Source organism: Rhinatrema bivittatum, chromosome 4, assembly GCF_901001135.1.
Source record: "Rhinatrema bivittatum chromosome 4, aRhiBiv1.1, whole genome shotgun sequence".
Classification (NCBI taxonomy): Eukaryota; Metazoa; Chordata; class Amphibia; order Gymnophiona; family Rhinatrematidae; genus Rhinatrema; species Rhinatrema bivittatum.
This window is the reverse complement of record NC_042618.1, coordinates 66,668,385-66,683,664: the sequence shown is the minus strand read 5'-3', so window position 1 is coordinate 66,683,664 and position 15,280 is coordinate 66,668,385. Positions and strand designations below refer to the sequence as shown.

At 39.9% G+C, this 15,280-nt stretch overlaps 1 protein-coding gene across 7 annotated transcripts in view; it reads left to right on the top strand.

Moving 5' to 3' along the window:
- Positions 1-15,280, top strand: part of KTN1 (kinectin 1) — a 342,484-nt gene that overhangs the window by 75,309 nt on the left and 251,895 nt on the right. The window lies entirely within an intron of this gene.

Here is a 15,280-nt window from a genome sequence, read left to right as displayed (position 1 = left end):
TCACAATGGTTGAGCTGATTCATATATCCCTAGATGAAAACTAAAGCTGTTTCTATTGATTGAAATAAATTTGATGCAAAGGACAAAAGATGTCAAACAAGTTGCTGCTGAAAGAACTCTGGAATAAAATTATTCAAAGGTACAGATTGGGGGAGAAGGCTATAAGAGAAATTCAGTTTTCCTAGCATGTAGCCACATGGACTCAGACCAGTGGGTTATGTGCTCTTTTATGTTTTCCCAAAGGATGTTCACTGTATGGTCCATTGCTGTAAAGTGGAAACAGTTTAGCACCACCAAGACACTGCTGCAATCCAAAGTCAGTAGCTATGTGTTAAGGAAAACTGTCATGGAAGGTCACAGTCCTACTTTAAAAGGACTAAACGTTTCTGGCACAGATGGGATAAAATGTTGACTTCCACATTTTCAAGATTATTCCACAAAAATAGTGTGTATGGGAGGGTGGCAAAAAGGAAGCCACTGTTGAAGAAAAGCCATATGATGTGCTGCATAATGTTTGCAAAGAAACATGGGGGGACACTACATGTGTGCAGGAGAAGGTTTTGTGGAGTGATGAAGTCTGAGAAGCTTTGCTCTTTGTGCTGAATGATATGTTTGGCATAACTCATACAACACATCGTCCTACTTACATAATCTCTAAAATAAAGCATGGTGGTGGCAGCATTATGTTTTGGGGATGCTTTGCAGGGACAAGGAGACTTGTGAAGGGAAAGATGGATGGTGCAAAGTATAGGCAGGTCCTAGAGGAAAACCTCTTCTAGATATTTGGAACTGGGGAGAAGATTCATCTTTAAATAGAAAAATGACCCTAAGCAAAAGCAACAATGGAACAGCTCAGTAAGAGAGAGGTGAATGTCTTCAAGTGGCACAGTCAAAGCCCAGAACTGAACCCAATAGAAAATCTGTGGTAAGATGTGAAGACTGCACTCCACAGACTATCCCCAGCCAGCTTGAAAAAGCTTGAGCACCATGCTGCTGTGCAAAGTAGGTAGAATTCCTAAACTTTTAATAGCCGTTGTAGCTGCAAAAGGGGCTTCTATCAAGTTTAGAGTCAAGGAGTGTGAAGACTTAATGCAATCAAGACTTTATTTTCTTTTTAGTCTTAATTTATTTTGGAATGTATTTCTATAATTTTCAGAGGGATAACAGTGTTAATCTGGTTTAGCAAAAATGACAAGTATTGAGTGGCACCTTATAGACTAACCAATTTATTAAAGCAAGAGCTGTCAAGGACAGAGTCCATTTCGTCAGATGCACTCTGTCCTCAAAAGCTTATGCTTTAATAAATTGGTTAGTCTCTAAGGTGCCACTCAACTCCTGCTTTTATTTCTATAATTGTTTTTCATGATGACAGAGTTACATATGTTGTGTAGATCAGTGAAATAACCAGGTATATATGAGAGAGTTTATGCCAATGTGAAATCAGGGGTAGAGACTTCCAGTGCATTGTGATGGTAAAGTGGGTAGCATGATTAAGAAGGGTTACATAGTTTACATTGACGAGTGTTCAATGTAGCATCCATCCACAAGCCCAGAAGGCACATCTCTGGAAGAAGTGTTTCCTAAAGTGCCAAAATATCAGAAATTTTGAGTTTGGCTTTACCCCAGAAATCCTTAACAAAAGCACAGGCTCACCAAACATGTAGATAGGAGCCCTTTTTTTCCTGCAGCCCCTGCAACAAAATTTAGATGGCAAAAACTTAGCAAAATAGAAGTTATCTATAAATCCTATGCACGAATTTATAAACAAACTCCACATGTCTTTTGCATGTAGAAAAATTGGGCCTGATTTTCAAAAGCATTTACATGCTTAAGCTTAGGTTTTACATGCGCAAATGCACTTTACTCGAATAAGTGGGCTTTTGAAAATTGCTACAACAGTAGATTTGCATATGTAAATCCTTTTGAAAATGACTCCCATTATGTATAGCTTTCTAATTATTTTTCACTCTTCAACATTGATTTAGTTGGAGTTCCTCATCATTAAAAGTATTAAGGGCTCCCTCTCCTTGTGCATCAAAATAGCCCTGTATAAGGGGGACATTCTTAGAGCTCTCCTCAGCCAGCAGAACCTACTTAACCTGTAAGCACTTCCTTCTTTTTGTATCTTTTAGACAATGTGAAAAATGTACATGGGTGTGAAAACCTTTTGCAAGATACTGTACGTATGACTCACATACCCATAAATCTGCATAGTCTCCATGTCAGAATTGCTTCCACTGTTTTCTGCATCACCATTCAGCTCAAGCTGCATTCTCTTTGCTCATCAGAAAACATGAAAAATAAATTTGAGATGGAAACTTTTTTTTTTTAATTTAAACCACAATTTTTTGACCATAAACATTTTACTCATGTCATCAAGACAGTAGTAGGGACAGGTAATAGATTAATATTTTCAGGCCAGACGAGCAATCCATTGTCACTGAGCAGTTCTGCCTTAAAGGTCAACAAACAAGTTGTAGATGAAACCTTGCCTGAGTATGCAAGTAAATTGTAGGTAGGATTTACACCAGAAGCGTTGAACAAACAAGTTGATATCTTGAAGACTCAATCTAGTTTTGTGAGTTTGAACAACTGTTCCTGTTTGCTCTTATTTTATTTACTAATAGCAATTGCAAACATTGCATATTTTTAAATCTTACTATATTGTTTCACTAATTTGTTCTCTCCCATGTCCCTCAAGTCAGGTAGGAATGGGCTCACTGCTATGTAAAAATATTCTGAATGACTTGCTCATCATGTGTTGTGAAATATGACTAGGATATAGAAGGAAGGCAGTAAGGTTAAAGATGTAAAGAAGTCTGGTAACAGTAAAATAAGAACTTAATAGGAATTAATTCCGTGGCACAAGCACATGTACCACTGTTAAGCCTCTCCAGTCCCTGCGTGTGAAAGGGTTAATCAATGAAATTTAGCAATTTGTCAGAGGGGAGCAGTGATATCTGGGACCTTGCATTGTTGAGGATTCTGTACAAACCGAACTTGTGCTGAAGGTCTTCTAGTTGGGAGAGTGTTTGTGGCACTGTAAAAATGGTCATGAGTCAAGTGATGTGAATGAGCTGAGCGGGACGCCTCCAGCACAGCTCTGGACACCAAGCCACCTTTTCACAAAGATTTCTCTATTTTAAAGTTTTATTTCAGCTAGTGGACTTCACCATTCAGATAGCTAATGTCTATAGTAACTTTCATGAACAAGATCCCGCCGACAAAGCCGGTAAGGGGAGGTAGGAAGGAAAAAGAACTGAGTCGGATTCCCGAGGACAAAATGGCGACCAAGACATCTGCAAGCAAAGACCTCCCCTCGGAGCAGGCCAGAAATGAGCAGCTTTTGCTGGAAATTAAGGACATAGTCCACATAGCCCTGGATGAAAAATTAGCTGGCATAGGGACCCAACTTGAAGTTAAGACAGCGTTAGTGGACCTGGGCCCACGTATGGACCAAGCCAAGGGTTGTAATTCTGTACTTGAGGATGATGCACTGAGCTATGCCACCAAACTACATACAATGGAGAAGTTGCTGGGAGAGCAGGCATCAAAGATCGATCTTGAAAACAGAGCGAGACGTTCGAATCTACGTTTCTTGGGTTTCCTGGAATCGATAGAAAATTTGCAGTTAGGAGACATCCTAGAAACATGGCTGCCAGAAGCACTACAACTCCCGACCTAAAGGGATCCCTCTCAATCGAGCGAGTGCACCGCCTAGGCCTGAAAAGAGGCACAGAAGACTGGCCAAGGATCATGATAGCAAAGATTTTGAACTTTGCACACACAGCCAAGATTGCACAGGCCTCCCAGAAGCACCCCGAGCTAACTTGCCAAACTTTCAAAATCCGCATACTGCAGGATTATTCGGCAAAAACTGCGGCCTTACGAAAAACCACCTCACCGGCATGCTCAACCCTGTTCCAGAAGCACATCAGATTCTCCCTGGGGTTCCCAGCAAAGCTCCGGATCTGGCACGGAGGGCAGGCAAAAACATTTGACACTCCCAAGGTAGCACAAGATTTTATTGATGTGACATTTGGTAAATAGCCAAACCCTTGGGGAACGGAAGTTCACACTCCCCTAAAACTGTAACTTTAACATCTTAGTTGAAGACAGATATATTAATGCTTTCTCTTGTTAACAATTTCTTTTTTTTAATATATATCTATTTATTGAATTTTCATACATTTTTACAGAACATACTGTTCAGAATTAATGGCATTCACAATAGTAGGGGAGGAAGAACTTTAAATAAAAAGAAATATACATACAATATATGCATTAACATCTCCTATTTTGCCCACTTTATAAGAAATAGGGGAGACAATTGTAGATAAAGAGCAGAATCAAAAGAAATTATTACACATTATTATACATCATAATGCTTCTGAGTTAACCTGTGCATATATATCTATATTTCTACTTCCCCCCCCTGAAGCTAACTGGAATGAGAATTAAGATAAACACGTAACTGATCCGGTTCTTTAAATTTGTACCTAGAATCTTTATATAATATTACGCAATAACATGGAAACCAGAGCAAGAACTTTGCCCCCCTTGCCAAAACTTCCCCCTGCATTTCCAAGAAATTTTTCCTTCTTAACTGAGTTAACTTAGTAACATCAGGGAAAACTTTTATCGGGTGTCCATAGAATTTTTGAGATTGGTTCCGAAAGAACATCTTAAGAATTAAATCTTTCGACTGATGAATCTAGTTACACAGAGTAGCTCTCTCCTCCACCACCAGCTCAAAAGATTTCTCCAATATATTTGTCAAATCAAAGGAATCCTCCACTTCCGCCTTCTGATCAATGTTCTTTCATTTTGTCTGGCTGGGGAATATAATATATATTTTTTTATTTTAGGCAAATCCTGTTCCGCTATTTTCAATATCTTAATAAAATAACATCTGAGTAATTCTCTGTGTGACAAACGCATTTTAGGAAAATTTAAGATTCTTATATTATTCCTCCTTATGAGATTTTCCAAATTTTCCATCTTAGTCATTTGAGTATTTTCTGATTTAATCAATTTATTTGAATTTTTTCCATTTTGATGACTATTTTCCAAACCAGAGGTTAATGATTCATTTTTCTCCAATCTTTTTTCTAAGACATGGCTCTGCTCAATACTCTCTTTAACCATAGTAGTCAGTGAGGCAATTGATTTTTCCATAGCAGAAATAGCATTTAATGTGTTCCAAAGTCACAGTAGGAGTTATGGAGTGTGAAGATTCACATACAACACGTATTCCTTTTTCCTTTCTCATACCAGGCTTAAGAAAGCTGTTACTTTCACAGGCTCTCTGCGACGCTTCAACGGGTGGGTCCCTGGAGCTAGCTGACTCTAAGCTCACCGAGGAGATAAAAACTTCCTCACCTCCTCTCTGGGGTTCTTCCACCTGGAAAACTGATTTTCCTTCCAGCAGAGCCGAGATGTTCACATTGGGTTCCAGTTTCTTTAGCGGAGCTTCTGGGGTATTAGGTGCGCCGGGGCTTAGAGATGTTTCTGTGGCCAGGGGGCTCAACGGCTGCTCTCCATTGACTCCTCCAATGGCCCCTCCCTCCGGCTGTAACTGCACCAGGCCAGCAAAAACCTCCTCGATCCGTGGTTGCCGAGTAAGTTGAATCTTAATCCACAAAAGAGATATAACACCAAGTGAACACTTCAACCCTACAACAAATACTTGGTGATCAATGTTTCAATCAAATTTTCACTGACAATCAGTTCAATTTTTTTCATGTGTATTTTTTTGATTTAATAAAAGATTTTTGTAGGAGATGGGAATGGTTTCATACAATGTATACGGCTACCCCCTCGGCGCCTTTAATTCTTTAATCATAAACACATCCTCCAGCCTCCATATTTTTAATTTAATTTAACAAACTGTGTTTTTATGACATTTTTTATGACTTTTTTTGTGTGGCAAGGAACAGAGGAACAACTGGACAATTTTACAACATGGATCAACACTGTGGATGAAAATTTGAAATTCACTCATGTTAGTAATAAAAAGAAAATTTCATATTTGGATGTTCTTATAGAAATTAAAGAACATGCCATACATACCACAGTGAACAGAAAAATGACGGATCGAAACAATTTACTCCGTTATGAAAGTCATCACCCAGTGGGGTTTAAACGAGGACTTCCAGTCTCCCAGTTTTTCCGAATTTGTCGGATTTGCGCCACCTTAGCAGAGTTTAATATTCAAGCTGAAATTCTCAGCAAAAGATTTATTGAAAGAGGATACCCCAGAGGAGTTGTGCGTAAAGCCTATAAGAGGGCTCGGTACAGCGAGAGAGAATCCTTACTTCAATACAGACCTGCTAAAGAAGAAAAACAGCTAGTATGCATTTTGCCTCAAAGTACATCCACAGCAGTTATTCGATCTTCAATTAAAAAACATTGGCATATAGTAGCTCTCCACAGCACGTTCACAGAAGAACCCCTCATAGTGACCAGAAGAGGAAGGAACGTGAGAGATCAAGTAGTACATGCAAAGCAAATAAATAAAAAAAGAGAAAATGACAATGAAGGTTCCCATAATAAATGCGGGCATTGCTCAGTATGTCACAACACGATCGAAGGGAATGTTTGGATGGACCCAGTAACGAAATATCAAATATACAGAAAGAAGGTTACAGACTGTACATCTAAATATATATATATATAGATATATCCTATTATCTATGAACCCTGTTTTTTCAGTATACCTTACTTGTAATATATCCTGCTGTTTGTTAGACTAATTTTTATGTCTGTTTCTCAGTCTGATTAATGTAATCTGTCAAATTTAAATGTAACTGGTTTGTTATAATGTAAACCGGAGTGAAGGCAACTCTGCTATACCTCGGTATATAAAAAACGCTAAATAAATAAAATAAATAAATAAATCAGTGAGAGATGCTATAGTTTGTCCTTGCCCGAAAGTATACGTGGGCCGTACAAAGAGAGCCATCAAAATAAGAATTGCAGAACATCGATCCCGTATTAATAACGCCACGATCACTGCACCTATCGTACAACATTGCATGGAACAAAGTCATACATTTGCACAGTTGCAATGGACAGTAATAGACAGCTTGGAAGATAAACAATATAATCAGTCTTTGTTAAATCACTGCGAGCAGGCATGGATCTTTAGATTAAGGTCGGAACAACCTGCAGGATTAAATGATCAGCTAGATTGGTTTTCTTTAATTTAAAAATTACAAAACTAATTGATATCCAGGAAGGGGTTTTTAAAATTTTGACCGGAAGTTGAGTAGTGCAGAACGCTGTCAGGAAGAGCGTTAGACGGAGGCTTTTTTGGAGCACCGGAGAACATAATGGATAGAGAGTCGGAGTCTTTGAGAAAAGAAAAAGGACATGAATGAACCCTGATGAAGACATTTTTTATGTCGAAACTTGCGCAAGTCGGGATCAATTCAGAATTTTTCTAAAGCTAAGTACAATACAGTTACTTCTGACGGCTAGTAATAAGTATTCAATAGTACGTTGTACAGAGAGAAGAAAATGAAAAAAATCAGTAACAATTAAAAACACATGTATGTAAAAAGTGATCTTCACTGAAATTCAATTTAAAAAAAAATTTTAAACACACAGTTTGTTAAATTAAATTAAAAATATGGAGGCTGGAGGATGTGTTTATGATTAAAGAATTAAAGGCACCGAGGGGGTAGCCGTATACATTGTATGAAACCATTCCCATCTCCTACAAAAATTTTTTATTAAATCAAAAAAATACACATGAAAAAAATTGAATTGATTGTCAGTGAAAATTTGATTGAAACATTGATCACCAAGTATTTGTTGTAGGGAGTAAGTTGAATCGGCATTGAAGTAATTTCTCTTTAATTTTTGCTTTGCGTTTTGTATGTGGCATAATACCACAGTCAGAAGAAGAAAATTAAAAGTTTAGGAAATTGTAAAGCAAAGAAATGCAAACAGCCACGGAGCTCGGTTTTTTGCTGCTCACTCCTCGGCGGCCTTTTTGTCTCCCTCTTGTTAACAATTTCAACACCTTTCCTCACATTGTTCGATGCAGCAACCGAACCGGTTAGAAAGCAGCCTGCAAAACCAACCAACGGCTGGTCACCCGGCTGAGTTTCGTACACCCTGCGGCCACAGACCTCAGACAGGACTTCATGTCATCTAACCCTTAATTACCTTCTTATATAACTTCCCGTGGGGAAAAGGGGCTGTTTGTGGAACAGTGACTAGAGCACCTGGGAAGGGTCCGTTGGACCCCGGTGCATTTCAGCCCTGAAGATGGAATATCCCTTTTGCGATTACACGCTACCGACAGAGACATGGACCTAATCAGGGCCGAGGATCACCTGCCAGTGGGACTAGCTTCAACCTATGATTTCACTTTGTTTTTGCGCTTCTAGTTAAGATGTCAGGCTCACAACCTAGTTTGGATGTGAAGGCAACAGACACTAGAGCTGACATCAGAGCTCGGATGGGACATGTGGGGAGGGCCCTGTTTAACCTTTCTAAAGTATTATGATTAAGACCAACAGAGGACGGCGTGGCGTCCAGTCACATATGACACATGACTCGATCTCCCCTTATTTCTAAGGGGCATTATGTTTGGCAGGGATGGGTGGGGAAGGGGGGAAGGAGGGTGAGGGAGATGGGGAAGCTAATACAGGAATACAGTCTATAAGGAAGCTGATGCATCAAGGTGGGAAGGGGATGCAGAATAAGGACACGATGCAACAAATAATTGAGAAACCTTACATTACACTTCCCTGGGACATAGAGGAACAGCTTATATACGGTGGGGTTAGGCTGGGAGCCCCACTGTCTGATGGATTTAGACCGATTATGGAAAATAAGTGGGCCAAGTCTCCTTAAGGAGAAATGAGCATTCAGATATTTTCTTGGAATGTCAATGGGTTAAATTCCCCGATCAAAAGGAAAAAAATATTACATCACTTGAGGAAAAAGGGGGCCTCCATAGCCTGTCTCCAAGAGACACACCTGTCAGACAGAGAGCTCTAAATTACGTGATTGGGTGGGTGCTTGTTACTATGAGGCGGCCATGGGTAGACTAGCGGGGGTGGCAATTCTCATCCATAAAACCCTGAATTTCACTGTAACTCATACCATCACAGACCCAGAGGGCTGATATGTTTTTATTAAAGGGAGGTTACAGAACAAGGAAATTTCAGTCTGCAACATTTATGCTCCAAATGAATATTTTCCTTCTTTCTACCTCCAACTCTTCAATTTATTGGTACAACAAGCCCAAGGACACCTCTTTGTCATGGGTGACTTTAATTGGGTAGCAGACCCCTCAATAGACAAATGCCTTAGGAAACACAGGGGGAAGTCTCTGACAGATAAGGGCCCAAATTATTTATGCCACAAAATGGACCTGTTAGATATCTGGAGAACTTTACACCCAGAAGAGTGTGACTATACACATGTCTCAAAAGCCCATGCCACCCTATCTCAAATAGACTACATTCTGGTCACTAAAGCCTCTTTCTTCATTATCAAAAAGGCAAATATAGGCCAACAAGTGATCTCAGACCATGCCCCCATATGGGTAGAATTCTTCCCGTTTGTAGATTAGCATAAGACCCACTGCTGGTGATTCCCTAGTTTAAGCACTGATTTAGAATTTCAAACATTTTTGAAAGATAAATGGGAAGAATTCATGGTGCACAATAAAGTCCATGAGGATACGCCACAACTACTTTTGGGGAAACTGCAAAAGCGCTCATGCGTGGAGAATAAGCACGTCATCTGCAAACGCCGCTACTTTATTTGTGGATTTTTATATACAGACATTAGTATGGGAACATCACATCAGTTTACATAGAACTAAAAAATAGCAAACAAGCTTTACAGAGAACAATTAACAAAAAATAGCAAACAGATTTTCCATGGAATTATGTACAGCATTATGAGCAGCATAGGAACCATGAAACTATGTACAGCATTATGAGCAGCATGGAGCTATGAAATGGAAAACAACCAACTATGTGGAAATAGCAATAAGTAAAAAAATAAAAAAAGGATGGAATAAGTAAAGGGCTTTGACTATAGCCTATTATGTCAGGTGTGCTGGTAACTTTTCTCAGCAGCGGGTCTATGGACAAAATATAGCAGGGGAGAGACGGGGCAGCCCTTCCTCACTCCCCTCCCGAGTTCTACTGCCAGGGATTTTTCTCCATTAGCCAATATGTAAGAAGTTGGCATGTGGTAAAGTAATGAAATGTATTGTACAATGTTTCCTTGAAAACCGAATCGTTGTAGTACAGAGAATTGATAGTTTCATGGCCCTATCTAACACCACCTCAGAGTCAAACCCTATTGCCAGGGCTGGTGTTTGATTGGCCTGACATATGGTGATTACAGAGAGGAGCTTGATTTATTTGTGAGCTTGCCGATCTGCCTTTAACAAAACCTACTTGGTTTATGGATATAAGGGATGCCAGGATCGCGCTAAGTCTATTAGCTAACACTTTTGCTAAGATTTTATATCACAGTTTAAGAGCGAGATCGGTCGATAGGAAGCCGGGTTTGTCAAGTCTTTCCCCTGCCTTGGGAAGGACTGTAATATGGGCTGTATTGAAGTCTTTCGGAAATTTGCCTTCCTTCAGTGCACTTGTGAAAAATACCGTTAATAAAGGTGTCAGGTTGGTGTTTAGGAGTTTATAGAAATCATACGATAGGCCATCAGGGCCAGGGGATTTTCCAGATTTGGCTTCTACAATGACCTGGGACACTTCTATTTTTTGGATGGGCTTGTTCAAATAGTTTATCTGAGCATCCAAGATCTGGGGTAGGGGGGAGATAGTTTCTTTGACTATCTTCCTCCTGTCGGTCTCCTGGTGTATCGTCTGTGTATAAAGTTTCATAAAATGCTTGGAATACAGCACAAATCTCTGCCCTGGATTCTACTTCTTTCCCTAATGTGTTCTCATTTTGGTGATAATTGCCTTACTTCTAGCTGTCTGTACTGCATTGGCAAGGAATTTACTTGCTTTGTTACCATTTTATAAAAATTAAATTCAGAGACCTGCAATGATTGTTGGGCTTGGTAATGGAGCAAAGAATTAAGGCTTTCCAAGGCTGCAAAGTATATTTGCTTATTGCCAGAAGGTTGGTTTTCGTATGAGTTCGCGTTTAGCGGCCCTAACCTTGTCTTCCAGCTTCAAGATCATACTGTTGGTGAGTTTCTCTTTTGTTCAGAAACGCAATTATTCCTTTTTACAGACTCTTAAAGTCACTGCCCCCCCCCCCCCCCCGTGCTCTGAATCCAGGAAACATTTGGAAAATTTGTGGGACTTAAAATCAACCAAGACAAGTTGGAGGCCCTGGATGTTGGAGGTAGAGCACAGAACCCTTGGCCGGGGATCTTTCCCCTGAAATGGGTGAAGGGGGCAGAGCACAGAACCCTTGGCCGGGGATCTTTCCCCTGAAATGGGTGAAGGGGGCAATGAGGTTATCTGGGGGTGCACAATTCCAGTGGCTGTATCCCACCTGTATGAAGTAAATGTACAACCTTTGTTGAAAGCCACTGACTCTATACTTAAGCAATGGCGATCGCTCTCTGTATCGCTCTGGGGGAAGGTTCAGCTCCTCCAGATGATGGTCATCCCTAAATTGTTATATCTTTCAAATGGCGCCCCAATTTGGCTTTCCAAAAGAGACCATAAAGAACTTGACAAATTATTCAGCCTCTTCCTTTGGTCTGGGAACAAATCTAGAGTATAGTTTCGAACACTTACTAGGCTCCTGGCCCGGGGGGAATAGACTGTCCAAATTTACAAGTGTACAGTTTGGCTACCATGCTGCGATAGGTCTGAGACTTTGTCTTGGATTCAGCGAATTATCTCCCCTATGCCCATCTCCGCAGCTAGTATGAGATGTCAGATGTCTTTTATATTACTTGACATTGAATCCAATCCCTTCTGCAGATCACATTTAACTTTGACAGTTACGCCTTATTTTATGATTTGGATACTCAGAGACTTTACAATTTTCTCAATGTTAATTTTTGAATCTAGTTTTCCCTGTTTCCAAGTTCTATAACCTTGTTATATGTACCGCCTCTTGGCATAATTTTATGTTTCAATGTAAACCGATGTGATCTGTATTTTAATACAGGAACACCGGTATATAAAATCTAAAAATAAATAAAATAAAATAAATGTCATCCATGAATTCCCTGCTTTTAGGAAAACTTAAGACTGCCACAGCGTTTAAGATCACATACCCTTATCACATCCTGCAGACAGGTGTGGAGATTTCTATGCAAGCTAGTGAAACATCAGACATGCACGCCGACCATACTATCACTGAGCCAAAATCAATCATTCCCCCCCAGGCCTGGGAATGGAAAATGAAAGGCCTGGTATACCTTTATCAGCTATACTCTCTGGACACACCATTTCTCTACTTTCCACGACTTTCAGGAGAAATTTCACAATCCTAAACCACTTCTATGGATACCTACAATATGTTGAGACATCTGGTACAACTCTTATTGAACCGAATTCTTCTATAGCCTTACGGAACATTATTCTTGCTGTTCCCAAAAATGAATTGAAACATCTGTAGCTTTTATCTGTAAAAAGCTAGTACAGACAATTCAAGATACAGACCTACAATCACTCTATCAGAAATGGGTGGCCTGGTTGGAGTTTCAACTGCCTTTCCCAGTGTTTCAAAAACACTTTTCAGACATTCCCAAGATCTCCGAAAACATTGCCCTGAGGGAAACTCAGTTAAAGTTCCTTTGGAGGTTTTATTGGACACCTACTAGAGCATTCAAAGCATCCCAATCACAGACAGATAGGTGCCCAAAATGTGATAAGGCAGCAGGCGATTACACACATGTTCTGGACTTGCCCCTATATTAAAACATTTTGGCAAGTGGTCCATACCCAAAGCCCAAAAGATCCTTCAACGGACGCTGCCATCAGATCCGAATACATGGATCAGAAGCCCGCCCAGGGGAGTGGAGAAGCTTGGAGAGAGTCTGCTTGATCTGTCTGTTTTGATTCTTTGTGAAAATTGGAAGAATGGCACAAGTTTTTCTACTTGGTATTGTTTCTCATATTTTATTCCCTTCATTACGGGGAAGTTTCTAGCAGACTTTATGGTTCAATGTTTATTGGCGTTTTCTGCTTGGGTACAGATTAATACTGAAGAGATGCAGGTGGCACACTGAGTTAAGAGGCGGTGTCTGCAAAACTCTTGCTGGAAGGGGAGGCAAAACCCAGGAGTCTGGACTGATCTATGGTACTACAGGAACGAAAATTAGTAGATAACCAATTTTTCTATTTGTAATATCTGAGCCCATATGAAACACCAAACAAATCATCAACTATTGACTGCAAAAACTTCATCCCTCCTGCCTCAGTCTGATGCACATTGTCTACACTGACAAAATCATTATACAGACATGGCAAAAGCACATAATTGGAAATTAGATTGCTTGTGTTATCTACAGCACTGCCAATGACCATGCATGGTTCTTTTTAACTTGAAGAGCCATAGTAATAAACAATGTGTTACTTTCTCTTCCTGCTGCCTGCCAATGTATACCTGCTGTACTTGAGGGAAGAGGCTACATGTATATTTTATCAAATAACCATAATTGAGAACAATCCTAGGGCTCTGTTTGAATGAAAAGATGGATAAAACTAAAAATATTTTCCCCCTACTTAAGGATACATTTTAAAAGCTCTGTGGTTGTGAAAGCCGGGAGATAAGTGCGTGCCGTATGGATTTTCCACGCCTGCAGCCATGCACATAACTCCTAGTATGCGCAGAAGAAATGGTGATAGAAAAAGCGGAGGTCTGGGGGCAAGGGCAGGCCGGGACAGCACCATGTTTGAAGACGCTGAATAGCAGCGTTTGCCGTTTTGTGCGGTGCGAGATTTTATACCAGCAAAAGAAGTTGAGCAAGAATGCTGGATTCAGAAAACGTTTGGCACTGTTTAAAAAAATGTCTGATTTGAAGACGCCAGACAATTGCTGCTGTAGAGCGGTATTTGGGGAGACGTTGGGCAACAACCTTCTTCATGCCTACAATGTTACGAAACAGTGATTTATGAGATGTCGAGCAGCGGCTATTGCCGTGTTCCATCGAGGCCAAGTATATGTTTTGTGTGAGAGTGAGCGAAAGTTTGAACTGTGACTAACATTGCTATATGATTCATCTTTCAAAGACAGTGTCTCTCTGGAAATATCTCCTGTTAATATAGCAGTGATTTAGAGGACATTGCACAATTTTTTGTGTAGAAAAAGTATCTGGAAAACCAATAAGCTATAATAGCAGTATTTTAAATTGATAAATGTGAAAGAAATATCAATGGCTAGGTACATGTGAAGTATCCTGATGCAGCTATTTAAAATTCTGCTTTTTGGAACAGTATATTAAGAGAGATTCCATTTAAAGGATCTCATGTACAAAATTAAGTGTCTTCACAATTTTTGTAAAAGTACTCAGCTATATTGAATCTCTTGTGAGATTTTCTTAATCTTTTATATTAGTGTGTCTTAGTTTTGAGCACTGTTTAGAACATTTCATAACAAATATTTGGCAGTGCCTCATTTTTTTTCAGTATATTTCAGAGGTATTTTAGTCAGAAATTTAGACAATTGTGTGGGGGTGTTTTTCTTTATTACTTATTTTCATATTATTCTACCCCATTGGTCTACTTTGGTATTTGGGTTGGGACAGTGCCATTAGGCACTCTCCCACTGTAGCACGTGCCAGGATTCCACTGGCCCGCGCAACCTGCTGCTGCTCTGGAGAATGGATAAATTGCAAAACAAAAAATCAGTGTAGTTAGCAGGATTTTAGGGATCGGGGTTAGTAGTGGAAAAGGGGAGGCAGGTTAGGTAGGGAGTTTAGGAAGTTCCTTCCCAGTCTGCTCCTTTATTCGAGTGGACTGGGAGGGAACTGGGATTAGGGCCTATTGTGTTGCTGCATGCATGTTATAAAATCCCCTCCCTTATGTGCTCAATCCGGCACATGTGCGCACTGATATAAAATCAGGTGCGCATTTCTGCGTGGGTAGCGGATTTTATAATATGCGCACATTGACGTGCGCATGTTATAAAATTGTTGCTCCCGTGTGTGTGCACTGGGAACCGTGTGCACATGGACGCCCGTGCGCAGGTCTTTAAATTTACCTTTTAGTCATTTAAAGACCTCTCATAAAGAGAATCTCCTGTCTTATATTTACTGTATAATTTTATTTATTCTCTGTTCAATATTGTACACTTTTAGTGTAAGTTT